Raw genomic sequence first — 14,481 nt, 5'->3', positions numbered from 1 at the left:
TTCTTTGTCATGTATCCAGGTTTCATTTAGGAAGATCAAGGCTAGGTTTTTTTCCATTATCCAATCTTTGATCATTTCAGTTTTGTTTACCACTGACCTGGCATTGATACATCCCACTCGTATTGGCAGATATGTGTCTTCTGTTATCGTTGATTTGGAGATTGTAATTAGTTGACAGTTATTGATGTTTCAGTGTTGGTTGGTTCTTTTTCTGTGTCGATTTTTGTGGTAAGGTGGTTTTGGTGATTGCCTTGTTGTCAGGTTGTTTGGTTGTATCTATTTGTTTATGAGTGTGGAGTTTGTCCTATGGGAGCTCAGTGTGTGAGGGTTTTTGTGTTTGGTAGCAGTGTTAGGGAGAGTATGTTTAGTAGCGTCCTTGTAATATGCATTTTTGTTTGTGTTGTAGTGTAGATTGTGGGTTTTGTTATAGGATTTGTATTGTTGTTGGAGGGTTTTATCTTCCTTTTCTCTTTCTTCCTCTTTCTATTTTTTTGTTGTTGTTGTTGCTTCTTCCTTGTTTCTCTACCTTTTTCTTCTTGCTGAGGATGGCTCCTATTCTTCTGAGTTCTGCTGCTGAGGTGTCAGCAGCTCCGGTACTCTGGCTGTGCAGCCATCAGGGAGCAGTGTCTAGCTGCTTTCCGGTTGGTGTGCATCTGAGAGGTCAAGAGTTTGCTTTCTCTCCAGGAGCTCTTTCTGGCAGTGTGTGTTCCTTCTTGGTCATGCGACTCCTCTGCCGGCTGGCGCATCTCTGAGGGGTCACATTCTGCTCTCTCCATGGATCCCTCATAGCAGTGCATGTCCCACTGGAGCTGGGTGGCTTCCCTGCTGGCCAGCGTGGTCCTGGGGTTCGTGGATCTACCTCTCTGGGGAACTCTTGCCAACAGTGCGTGCCCCACCAGAGTTCTGTGGCCTCCCGGTGGTCTGCTGTCTCAGCAGTCATCCTGTCCTTCGCCTGTGAGGTTAACCGGGCCAGTCCTGGTGTCCTCCACCCTGACTAGTCTGCAATGCATGCCCCAGAGGATTCGTGCGGTGCGCTGATGGTACGCTGCTTCGATGGAAACATGTGGTGCTCTGTCAGTCATCTTTCTCACTGTCGGTAGGTGGTTGATTGTCCAGCTCTCACCTTCGCTGCTTGGTTTGGTGTGATCCAGCCGTCTTGGGGGCCAATCTATCTAGGCATGGTCTCTGTGTGGCTTGCTCTCTGTTGCATGGGTGACCTGTCCACCTGATCGGGTGGACTCCAGCCTCCATGTCCGATCCCAGATCCTTGGCCTTGGTTTATAAATTTCTTCTATCCTATCTGGCTGATGTGGTGAGTCCCGGTCGACTCCCAGGCCTCTGGGTCTGGGCAAATCTGGCCAGTGAGTTTGGAGCCTGCCTCAATGCAGCCATCCTAGGAAGCCATCTTTTTACAGTATGCAACTGTTGTTGATCCAAATAGAACTTGATAAATCTAATATTGCATAATTTTCTGTAAATCTTCTTCACTAAGGAATCGACATGAGTATTCATAGTCAAGTGAGAGTCTACATAAACACCTGGCAATTTAATCTCTTCACATAAAGAGATTGTGAACCAGTGTTATTGGAAAAGGTGCGGAGCTTAAATGATTTTTTTCTTCCCTCCTATTTCACAAAATCAACAGAAACTTGCAAATCCATGCGTACCATCTTATACTTCTAATGATTACACGCCTACAAATACAGACAAGCTCCTAGAGCAAGAGACATACACACACATACAAATTGCTGGAATGAAATCTTCAAACTCCAAGTAGCATACAAAGACACCTCCCTGAAGTAAATTCAATGCATTGCAACAAATCCCAAGGAAATTTCAGATTGTTCAATGGCATTTTTCGAGTGATACAACATTTCACTCATCTAGCACAATGTACCCAAGAAATGGGAAAATACCTAAAAAAGTGAACATGTTGGAGGGTCGTCTGCTCGTCGATCATGGAGCTGATTCCAAGATGGCGCTGTGAATAGACGCACCTGTGTTTGCTCTTGGAGGCTGCTGTGTTTGTGAGTTTCTCTCGGTGCCTCTGTAGCCTCGTTAACCATGGGGAAGCGGAGGGGGAAGGTAAAGGAATTTCCCTCGGTTCCTGTGACCTCCTCGATGATGAAACAAACAACCCTGCAATTTCCCAGGCAGCAACCGGGTCCTCAGGGAACTTCGACCCCCACTGCAGCTCTCGGCCCTTTGGAGTCGATTGAGAGTGGAAACGGGGCTTCCTTGAGCCCTGTGGAGCGAATTGCACCTCCCCAGCCTGGAAGAGAGTTGCTGGCTGTTCAAACAGAGACAGACGCCAAAGTGGCTCAGCTGGTCCTGTCTGAGGGTGTGACTGCAGCAACGGAGATAGATTCTCAACTTCGGGAAACATTACTACAACAGGCTTCAAAGGTATTGCCTCAAGCTATTGTTTCCAAGTTAGCTCGGGCTGATAGTCTACCTCAATCTCCTCCTGTGGCTAGTGGAGTGATTAGACCAGCAATTGTGACGCTGGAGTCACTATGGGATATGGTTTACAATATCCAAACCTCTATGCAAACTACTTTAAAGCAGAATTCTTCTGATATTGAAGTTCTTTCTGAGGCTGCCCTGCTTCAAGCACAAGTGACTGCACAGCAAACCCAGAAATTGGAACGTGTGGATATCAAAATTCAAGAAATGGGATCTATAGAAACAGCTTTGGTTAAAGACAATAATTTCCTACATAAACGACTTGAATACCTTGAAAATCAGACTAAAAGGCTTAACCTTAGGTTTCTTAATTTTCCCAAATCGCCATTAATTTCTCCTTTGGAGATGGTTAAAAAATATTTGGTGGACATCCTGGGAATGGATAAGGACTCACTCCCTCCCATTACACAGGCTTATTACATCGGGAGTACTGGAGTGGTGGTGGGAAATCCCCCCGTAATAGGGGAGGGAATGAATCTTACCTCATTCCTAGAAAGCTCATTAGAAATAGTTACTCAGAGGTTAACTCTGCTTGCCACTTTCGCGTTGGAACCTGATAGGAATGCCGTACTCCGGCTTTCGTTGAGACACTTAGAAAATCTGTTTTTGGGCTCAAAGGTCCGTATCTTTCCAGATCTCTCACGGCCTACACAGATGAGACGAAGGGCCTTTTTGGAACTTCGCCCCAGGGTGGTGGCATTGGGAGCAAATTTTGTTTTGCGATTTCCTTGTTTTTGTAATGTGGTGCTTGAGGGTAAACATTTTCAGTTTGTAGATCCAAAACAGTTGAAAGAGTTTATTGATGCAAGAGTTGATGTGAATATAGTAAACCTTCCCTAATTTAGCAGGCTGGGGTCTGAACCAGAGGAAGCATCTATTGATTATTCATTTTTTTATCTTTTTTCTTTTTTAATTTCCTTAATCTTGGAATCAAATTTCTTTAACTTGTGGACAAATGGGCTGTAAAGATATATACTTATCATTTTTGTTTCCTAATGTTAAATAATGCCGATTGCATATTCACTTTATGTGGTGATATATTGGAAAATTAAAAAAATAATAAAAAAAAGTGAACATGTTAAAGTGTCTTTTGAAGTTTGCATTTAAAGTGCATTCCCAAGGAAGCACTTGAATTGTGATCTAGGGCTTCATCAGATTTGAAATATGAAAGCACAAGTAACATTTCTTCTCTCAATATTTTCTTGCTTGCTTCTTGGCTTTGGTTTTTCCTCTGTTAGTATTATTTGCATTTTATATTCCCTGTAAACGCTATCATACCACACACTATGTTTGACTTTGACAGTGTTTCAGCTGGATTTCCTCAATTGTTTAAATGCGCATTAAAAGGATCATAACCCCTTCATGCATCACTGGACAGGAAATGCACCATCAAAAGAAGCAAACAAAGTCCAAATAAAGGTCTCCTTTTATCCAAAATTTCAAACACCAAAATGTTTTGAAAAACAAAATTTTTTTGTGTTGTTGGAGCATTTTAAATCTGCACTTGAAAGTTCATTTGTGATGTCAAAGTGAAACTTGGCACCGAAATCATAGTAACATAGTAAATGATGGCCGATAAAGACCTGTACGGTCCATCCAGTCTGCCCAACAAGATAAACTCATTTTACATGGTGTGAGCACTTCTCACGCCACTTGGCTGTGCTTTGCCTTACCCAGTCCTGGGCACAACTCCATGCCAGGTTCTCTAGGTAACTCTTAATTACTTGGCAGTTCAAACAATAGCAAACAAGTCAGCAAATTTCCTGTATTTTACTGAGAATAGTCTTTTCTCTGGGCTATATGCCTCCTCGGGCTTAATACATAGCCCCAGCATGCTTATAGTTTCACTTGGCATTGGAAAGGGGGAAAAAACTCTTTTCCAACAGGTATTAATGCCGCCCTCAGCCCCACAGTCCAAATCCTTCACTCCCTGGATTCATCAAGTCCACAAACCCTTGGGCAAAAGTTCCAACACCTTACCCAGCAAAAAGGTTCCCAAAGTTCATTCAGCAAAAAGGCTCTGCCTCCCTCCCAAATCAAGTCAGACATACCCTCCCCTCAGACAACAACCTGAGGAAACGGGACCACCCTCCCTTTCATACCAGCCAATAACTCCTGGTATCCTCCCCAAGGGTCACCCTTGAGCCCAGGGCCAGGTGGTAGGTACCTTTCCAGGGAACCTACTCAGATATTTCCATGGGCTTTCCTCCTAAGGTATTGAATTAAATTGTTCATCAAGGTTGCTAGCAGGCCCTTAGATTGCCCCTTTTTACCTGGGCTAAAGCAGAAATATCCATGGGCTCTACCCCCGTTCCTCTATCTACCGCTTTGGTCTCTGGAATCACCTCCCCCAGCAACCACTTCATAGGTTCTATTTGTCCTCCCCGTCTCCCCAGCTGCTCCCAATCTTTGTCATGAGCTTGCTCAAAGGCTTCCTCTGCCTCTCCCCTGGGAACCTGGGAGTTGTAGTCTGGCCCACCTTCTTTAAGGGAGTCCAATGGCCTCCTCTGGAAATCTGGGGCATTGCAGTGCTGATTAGCCCTTCTAGAGGAATCAGGTGATCCTCCCCGGGGATGCTGGGATTGGTAGTCCCTCCATAGTTCCCACACACACCTGCCTCTCCAGTGCCTGGTCTGGAGTTTCAGTTCCTAGATCTGCCTGGCCCTTCACATGTGTCACAATAATAAGTGATACTTTATATATATACTCAAGTTTGATTTGTCCTTGCTATTCTCAGGGTACATCACTGTTTCTGGAGCTAACGTCGAAGCCCCTTAAAATTTACACTCCAGCTTATCCATATCTATTCAGTCAGGATGAGGGGCATAGACCGTTTAAGTCTGCCCAGCACTGGTTTTGCCTCCAAATTACTGGTGTTGCCACCCAATCTCCGGTAAGATTCCATGGATCCATTCCTTCTAAACAGGATTATTTTGTGTTTATCCCATGCATGTTTGAGTTCCATTACTGTTTTCATCTCCACCACCTCCCACGGGAGGGCATTCCATGATTCCACCACCCTTTCCGTGAAAAAATACTTCCTGACATTACTCCAGAGTCTACCCCCCTTCAACCTCAATTCATGTCCTCTAGTTCTACTGCCTTCCCATCTCCAGAAAAGGTTTGTTTGTTTGCGGATTAATACCTTTCAAATATTCGAACGTTTGTATCATGTCACCCATTTCTCCTTTCCTCCAAGGTATATACAGTATGTTCAGGTCAGCAAGTCTCTCTTTGTACGGTTTGCAATGCAAATCCCATACCATTTTTGTAGCTTTTCTTTGCACCGCTTCCAGTCTTTTTACACCTTTAGCAAGATAAGGCCTCCAAAACTGAACACAATACTCCAAGTGGGGCATCACCAACGACTTGTACAGGGGCATCAACACCTCCTTTCTTCTACTGGTTATACCCCTCTCTATGCAGCCTAGCATCCTTCTGACCATGACCGTCGCCTTGTCACATTGTTTCTTCACCAGATCCTCAGACACCCACACCCGAAGGTCTCTCTCCTGAGTCGAGCTTACTAATCTCTTCCCTCCTATTCAGTATCTCTCTTTTGGGTTTCTGCATCCCCAAGTGCAACACTCTGCACTTCTTCGCATTAAATTTTAACTCAAGTGTTTTTAAACATAAATACTCCAGACCACGTCTTTAACTGTATCAAAATATTTATTGTGTACAAATAATATCATACCTAACACATTCATATCACTCATTCACACTACTAGCCGCTTAGCTTAATGGTTATGCTAAAAAAATATATTTTTTCGAGAGATAATAATAAATTCAGAAACACCTGTTACCACAGATATTGAACTTTGAAAAAAAGTAGTTCCAAGTCCACTCTTTCTTCTGTAACCCAGGAGCATAAGTTGCCTGTGAAAATCTCTCAAATATGATGTCATTGATCAATCAATAAGCTATCACTCCCACAAAGTAAAAGCAAATTGCTGAATGCTGTTAACTTGCAATATGTTCTTCGACCTGAACAAAATCCTTCAGGTTCATTGTAGCAGACTGGTCACTTAGTACGGAGACATCAACCATTAGGCAATGGTTGGGGAGCAGAAGAGCAATGTGAATTGCTCCTCTGCTCCCCAATGCAAGACCACATTTTATAATTCTTCCTCAGGAGAAACAAATAAAGACCACTGTGAAAAAAAAGAATAAATATTAATCCTAACTAATAACACATTATCCATAATGAATCAATCAAATAAACTGAATCTCAAACTTAAGAAAGACTCATACAAGGCTGCTTACCGGAGGGACATCATCCAATCTGTGCCATCAGTGTCCTACCCCTCATGCAGAAGTGCCCTTACAATCTACTTCCGAGTTTATAAAGAACCACAAAAAGGTTTTATTTTAGAAGCAGGACTATCTGTGACAGCTCCCAAGTTGTTTATTGCATAATGTGTCCTTGCCACTTGCATTACATTGGGCAAACGAGAAGGAAGTTGAAATAGCGAGTGGCGGAGTACATTAGTAATATTAAAAACTGGTGGCCCATTGGGTTTCTATGGGCCATTTAGTTAGTGATTTGTGCATTGTGGCATTATCACAAGTGGTTTTGCAGAGAGGCGGTGATGTTAGCGATGCTTTGTTGACCTTAGAACAAATATTTATTTTCTATTGAAATACGATGACTCCAGAAGGGCTACATTTGGAGGTGGAATGGTGATTCAATTATTGGAATCTGAATTGCCACTGAATGCATTGGCTTGCGGCACAGGAGACGTATGCTCCTGGGTTACAGAAGACAGAGTGGACTTGGAACTATTTTTTCTTCAAAGTTCAATATTTTTGGTAACAGTTGTTTGTGAATTTATTATTATCTCTGGAAAAAGTATTTTTTTGCATAACCATTAAGCTAAGTGGTTAGTACTATGAATGAGTGTACACAACAAATATTTTGATACAGTTAAAGAGGTAGTCTGGAGTATTTATGTTTAAAAATATTTGAGCTATACAATTTTTTGCGTTAATATTAAGTTTTAGCTGCCAGACCCTCAGCAATTCTTCTAATGTTTAGTGATCCCTTTCTAATTATTTCTACTCCCTCCGCGGTATCCACTCTATTGGCTATCTTCATGCCATCCACAAAAAGGCAAACCTTTCCTTCCAACCCTTCAGTAATATCTCCAACAAATATATTACACAGAATTGGCCCCAGCACTGACTCCTGAGGAACTCCACTGTTCACCTTCCTTTCCTCCGAACGGATTTCATTTACCACCACCCTCTGCCACCTGTCGGTCAACCACTTTCCTATCCAGTTCACCACTTTTGGTTCAAAGTTCAGCCCTTTCAGTTTATTCACGAGTTTTCTGTGGGGGACCGTATCAAAGGCTTTGCTGAAGTCCAAGTAGATTACATCTAGCGCATGTCCTTCATCTAGTTCTTTGGTCACCCAGTTAAAGTTACCTTAAATAAAGAATCCATTCCACACAGACTGTAATTCAGTTCTTCATTGCTCCTTGTTCATATTTTGAGTATCCATCTGGATATTAAAATAATCTAAAGAATAGTATAGTATTATCATTCCAAAATCCAAAAAGTCTGTAGTCCTGCACATTTCAGATAGATTGTAAACCTATACCCCTAATCTCCTCCACTTAGAATTAGGGGTCATGGATGACAATTTGAATCCAGTGCAGCAATGAACAGGAGCACCAAAAACCCATATGAGCCAGGACTGGACAGGGAATGGGGAAGGATCAGCTGCCTCTTCTCTGGGGAAGGGATGATGCCTCTTCCATGTGTGCAGGGTGATGCTGACATCTGGGGGTGAGGGTAACAGTTAATGCTAATACCTGAGGGGTTAGAGGGTGTCAGGGATGGGTCAGGTGAAAATTGGGCAGGGGTTCAGGTTGTGAACGGGGGGGGGGAGGGGGTCTGTGATGGCTCACTGGCACAAATTCATTCAAGCCATGGTATGGGCAAAACTAACATATTTGGTCCATATGTCCAGATTTCAAGCAGTGGCCTCGCGAGACATATGTGAAAGTCTTGCAAGGCTGCTGCTTGAAGTCTCAGTAGCCATTTTGAAGAAGTGGCAGCAGCAGCAAGGAAGTCAGCAGCAGTGGGCAGGAAAGAATGGAGTTTTTTCCTGTCCTGAAGAGGCCACTAGGCCACCAGAGTGCATTACAGTAGGCTTGTGGAGGGCACCCTTGCCTGACCCAGGGAGGGGAGGTGGATGGATGGATGGATGGATGGAGTCATGTGGGTGGGTGGAGGGAGGGAGGGAGGGGCTGTAAAAAATGTGGATGGAGTGTGAGTGCAGGGAGAGGCACTAGAAAAAGATTGTTGATGATGGGGATGTACATGGAGGGGAAAGAGAAAAGGGGGAATGCAGCACATAGATAGAAGGGGATGGAGAGGAAAGGAGAGGGAGACATGCTACTCATGGATGGGAGGGAAAGGAAAGGGGGACATGCTGCTCTTGCAGGATCAAGGGTATGGTGCGGTGGGGTAGGGGAAATGTTTTATTTTTTTGTGTCCTCTTTTTTTTCTATGCAAATGCGGTAACCCTACATTTGGAGAAATTGCCCCTGAGATAAAACCCCAAATTTTGGGGGGGTTCTTGCAGCTTGTGGATAAAAATGATATATAAATGACATGGTAACTTTAAATGACATGTCCCCTGTAATTTCAAATGAATGCATATCTCCTAATAAATAAATAAACAAATAATATTTAGTACCCACTCAGCATGTCTCACTCTATTTCGTACCAAATGGTTTGTAATAATCCTCATAACCATGGATATTGGAAAGTCTGCTTTCCAAATATTTGACCTATCATTTCCTCAGCATTTTCAAACTGTATCTTGCTACAACTAGGAGTGTAAATGGGATTTTGTTTCATTTTAATTTTAATGATGAGGAGAGGGGTTCAAGTGGTTTTGTAAAGAATATATGTACACCGACCGGCTTGAGTGATTTCTTCAAAAAGGTGGTAAATAAATCCAATAAATAAATAAATATAGAGGGGTATATGTAGCAGCAACTACAACCCAAAATAAATAGCAAGATGGGGGAGGATCTGCACAAAATGGAAGATACAACACTAGCCACTGTACTAGGCAGACTGGATGGATCATGCTGGTCTTTTTCTGCCATTTGTTACTATAGGGTCCTTTTACTAAGCTGTGTTAGGTGCATATGCGCATCTAATGCAGCTTAAAATGGTGTACAGTTGAACAAGCTTAGGCGTTCTGAGGTAAACACTAAGGACTCAATTCTATATCTCGTACTGAGATTTCCATATGGAAATCAAAGCGTATTCCGTAACAATGCATATAGCCCAGGGGTCCTTTTACTAAGCTGTGGTAAAAGGGGGCCTGTGCTATCATCAGCATGCATTTTTGACTCGCACTGAGATTTCCTTTTACCACAGCAGGTAAAAGGCTGTCTTTTTTCTAAAAAAGAAATGGCCTTGTGGTATGTGGTCATTTCGGGGTGGGGGGCATTGAGGTGGTAGTAAGGGTTACCACGCTAACCCAGTGGTAACTGGGCAATGCATGGCACTGTCCAATTACCACTAGGTAAGCACCAGTGCTACAAAAATAGAAAATATTTTGTAGTGCCGGAAATGGTACACCCTGTGAGTGGGAACTACTGCAAAGGTCTTGCGGTAGTTCTGGATTGGTAACATAGTAACATAGTAGATGACAGCAGAAAAAGACCTGTACGATCCATCCAGTCTGCCCAACAAGACAACTCATATGTGCTACTTTTTGTGTATACCCTACTTTGATTTGTACCTGTGCTCTTCAGGGCACAGATCGTATGTCTGCCCAGCACTATCCCAGCCTCCCAACCACCGGCTCTGGCACAGACCGTATAAGTCTGCCCAGCACTATCCCTGCACACCACCCCTTTAGTAAAAGGGCCCTTTAATTAGTTAACAAGGTAATCAGCGCTGATAATTAGATGTTAACAACCAATTAGCACTAATGCATTAGTTGGAATTTACACACACTGCTTGCTAAGTGTATTCTGTAACGTGGTGAGCATACATATTTATTTATTTATTTATTTATTTAATTTATTTTATTTATTTATTTATTTATTTATTGTGAACATTTATATCCCAAATAATCCCACCAAGGCGCTCTATGTGGCTTACAGCATTTGAGGAAAAGTTCAACATAACAATACTAGTGCAAATCAGGGTAGAAAAAGTAGATGAGGGGAAGAGAGGGAAACAGCAGGGGAGAGGGATGCGGGGATGCAGAGGATCAAGCAGTAGAGGAGTAACATCGATCACACAGGTAGGTCTTTAGGGACTTCTTAAACAGTATGTGATCAGTTGTCTCTTTTAACGTTGATGGTAGAGCGTTCCAGAAACGGGGACGCGTGAAGCAAAAAGAAGAGGCAAAGAGCAGCTTGTATCTCAAGTTCCTGCAATTAGGGAAGTGGAGATTGAGATAGGTGCGGGACGACTTCTCGGAATTCCTTGGCGGGAGGTCGATTAGGCTGAACATATAGGCTGGAGCGTTCTCCTAGACAATCTTATGGGCAAGAGCACAGACTTTGAATTCAGTACGTTCCTTGACCGGGAGTCAGTGGAGCTTCTCACGAAGGGGCTTTGCTGCCTCAAACCGCGATTTGCCAAATAGCAGTCTCGCCGCCGTGTTCTGTGCTGTCTGGAGTTTTTTAAGGGTGTGTTCTTTGCAGCCAGTGTAAATTCCATTGCAATAGTCGAAGTGGCTCAAGACGAGGGAATGGAGTAGTGTCCTGAACAGGTCAAATGGCAATAACTGCTTGATACGCTTAAGGGACCTCATGGAAAGGAACATTTGCTTCATAATAGACAAATCTTGAAGCTCAAGAGTCAAATGGGGATCCAGAATGACCCCAAGGAGTTTCAAACTTGCTGCGACAGGAATGGTTAGGTTCTGCACAGTAACTCTGCCCGGTATAGACTTTTTGAACTGGGAGGAGAGGATGAGGTTCTGCGTTATTTCCTGATTAAGCGTAAACTTAAATGTGTTAGCCCAATTGTCCATGATGGTGAGACTTTTATGAATTTCTGCTGAGATTTCAGCTATGGAAGAACGAAAGGGGATGGTCACGTCGTCAGCATAAATGTAGGGATTCAGGCCATGGTTGTGAAGGTCCGTTGCGAGAGGAGACATCATGATGTTGAACAGGGTAGGTGAGAGGGGAGAGCCTTGAGGAACCCCACAGCAAGATCGCCAAGATGGCGAAATAGAGGACTGGACTTTGACCCGATAGGATCGGCATGTTAGAAATTCCCTAAACCAATCCAAGACAGTACCTCCAACACCATTTTCAGCTAGTAACATAAGGAGGAGATTGTGGTCAACCATGTCGAACGCGCTTGACATATCAAATTGAAGAAGCAAGATGTTTTTTCCAAAAGACAGCTCCTTTCTAAAGTTGGACAGGAGGGTGACCAGTACTGTCTCGGTACTATGGTGAGGCCGGAAGCCAGATTGGGATGCATGAAGAATCGAGAATTTGTCCAAAAAATCAGAGAGCTGTGAATTCACCAAGCTTTCCATAGTCTTAACAAGCAATGGGATTGTAGCAACAGGGCGGTAGTTACTAATAATACTAGGTTCACACTTTGGGTCCTTCGGGATTGGTGTCAGGAGAATATGGCCATGATCAGCGGGGAAGCGCCCGTGCTGGAGCATGAAGTTAAGGTAGGATGAAGTCAGCAACAAAACAGTCCGGCACCGATTGCAGTAGGTAGTTAGGGCAGGTATCCAGCTTGCAGTGCGTTTGTGAAAACTTGCGAAGGGCCAGAGAGACCTTCTCGGCATTGACTGGCTCAAAGATGGATCAATAACGGTCAGCTGGGCAAGAGTCATGTGTGAACGCAAGGCCTTGTAGGAAGTCAGCAGCATTAGAGTAGCTGTGAGGGAGCGAGTTCCGAAGGAGATGGATTTTTTCCCTGAAATGGTTGGCTAACTGGATCGCTGATGGCATGCCCACACTTGGAGAAGTAACTGGGGAGGTATCAAGCAAGGAATTCAGCTGATGATAGAGCTTCCATGCATCCAACATGACCGTTTGTATTCTTTTCTGGAAGAAAGTTCTTTTGGCTTGTTTGATTGCATATTTGTAAGTTCGAAGTGAGAGCTTCCAAGCTCACAAGGTGTGGCCGCCTTTAGACTTATACCAAGCTCTTTCCAGCCACCTAGTTTGTTGTTTCAGCGCTTTAAGATCATGAGTAAACCAAGCTTTAGCTTTGCAGTGGGAGGAGGATTTAAGTTGCAAAGGTGCAAGTCTGTCTAAGATGTATTGACACCGGTTATCCCAACGAGTGAGGTAATCAAAGGAGTCTGTGTTTGCTTGCCAGGCACACCCATAAATATGTTCCCAAAATGATTTCAAGTCGACTTCCCGTCTTGTATAGTAAGTAGCAGGTTCTTTGGGTAGTGGATGGCTACTCTTCCGCCAACGGAGTGCAAACCTTAGTTGGTAGTGATCTGACCAAGGGACAGCTGACCATGCAGTATTAGCTACACAGAGGACAGAGTCATTGAGGAGCTTGTAGGCAAAGAGATCAAGGGTATGGCCTTTTAGGTGCGTCGGTTGCAGATCAGGGCAATGACGATCCAGGAGTGTGAGGAAACTCAGGCACTGACAAGTGCTGGGAGAGTGCTGATTTTCTAAATGGAGGTTCAAGTCGCCCAGAACAAGGAGGTTGGAATAATTGGTGCAGAAAGTGGAGAGAAAGTCCATAAAATCTGCCTGACAGGCATCCCAATTGCTCGGTGGCCTGTAGAACAGGATACAACAGATGCATTCTTGTAGAGAGCTGCTGTGTATCTTGATGGAAGCGATTTCAAGAGTCAACCTGGAGGCCCGAGTGATAAATCACGGCCAGGCCCCCACCTCTTTTCCCCGGCCTGGTCCAGTGCACGATTTTGAAGCCAGGGGGGCAGAAGCCTAGGAGAATAGGGTCCTTCGGGTCACATATCCACGTTTCCGTGACAAAGAGGAGGTCGAGGTTATCAGAGGTGAGCCAGTCCAAGATGGTTTCCATCTTGTTAACCACAGACCTTGCATTGATGTAGCCAACTTTGACGGAGAGGTAAGGATCCGGACAACTATCTGAGAAAGAGATATACTGAAGATGATTTTGCCTGGAGGTGCAACTGCAGTGTGGAGCACGCTGATGAAAAGCGCTAGAGTGGTGGGTAGAGAGCCTAAATGCTTTCCAAGCGGTGACAAGTACAGGGATGGTACTGCAGTCAGATAGGAGTGAAGTGAGAGAGGCATGGATGAGGGTGAGAAAATAAAGAATGGAGAGGATCTGTGAATGGAGCATGGCAGGGACTGCACTACTGGAACAGTACAGAATCCAAAGACAAGCAAGTTTATGTGCAGTCAACAGGTGGCAGCAAAGGTTGAAGATATCCTGCTTGTATAGAGTTGAGGCTGAGTTGCGTGCCTTGACCAAGAGATCACAGCAGATGGCAGCAGAGGCGAGACCATTTGGAGCAGGACAAATGTTGCACTACTCAGGACGCAGCCAGGCAGAACCTGCAGCAGGATCCGGAACACCTCCAGCCACTGAGTATTTCCGAGACTTCACCACCGCCGAACAGCTGATAGGTCGACCTTAGAGATGGTTGTCCATAGAAATGGTCGTCCCTAGTTTTCAGTGATAATGGAAACCGAGGACGCTCATCTCAGAAACGACCAAATCAAAGCCATTTGGTCATGGGAGGAGCCAGCATTCATAGTGCACTGGTCCCCCTCACATGCCAGGACACCAACCGGGCATCCTAGGGGGCACTGCAGTGGACTTCAGAAATTGCTCCCAGGTGCATAGTTCCCTTACCTTGGATGCTGAGCCCCCCAACCCCCCCCAACCCCCCCCCCCCCCACAACCCACAACTGTACAACACTACCATAGCCCTAAGGCGTGAAGGAGGCACCTAGATGTGAGTACAGTGGGTTTCTGGTGGGTTTTGAAGGGCTCACATTTACCACCACAAGTGTAACAGGTGGTGGGGGGGATGGG

Source organism: Microcaecilia unicolor, chromosome 4 (assembly GCF_901765095.1).
Source record: "Microcaecilia unicolor chromosome 4, aMicUni1.1, whole genome shotgun sequence".
Classification (NCBI taxonomy): domain Eukaryota; kingdom Metazoa; phylum Chordata; class Amphibia; order Gymnophiona; family Siphonopidae; genus Microcaecilia; species Microcaecilia unicolor.
The sequence above is the reverse complement of the archived record's forward strand: the minus strand, read 5'-3'. Positions refer to the sequence as shown.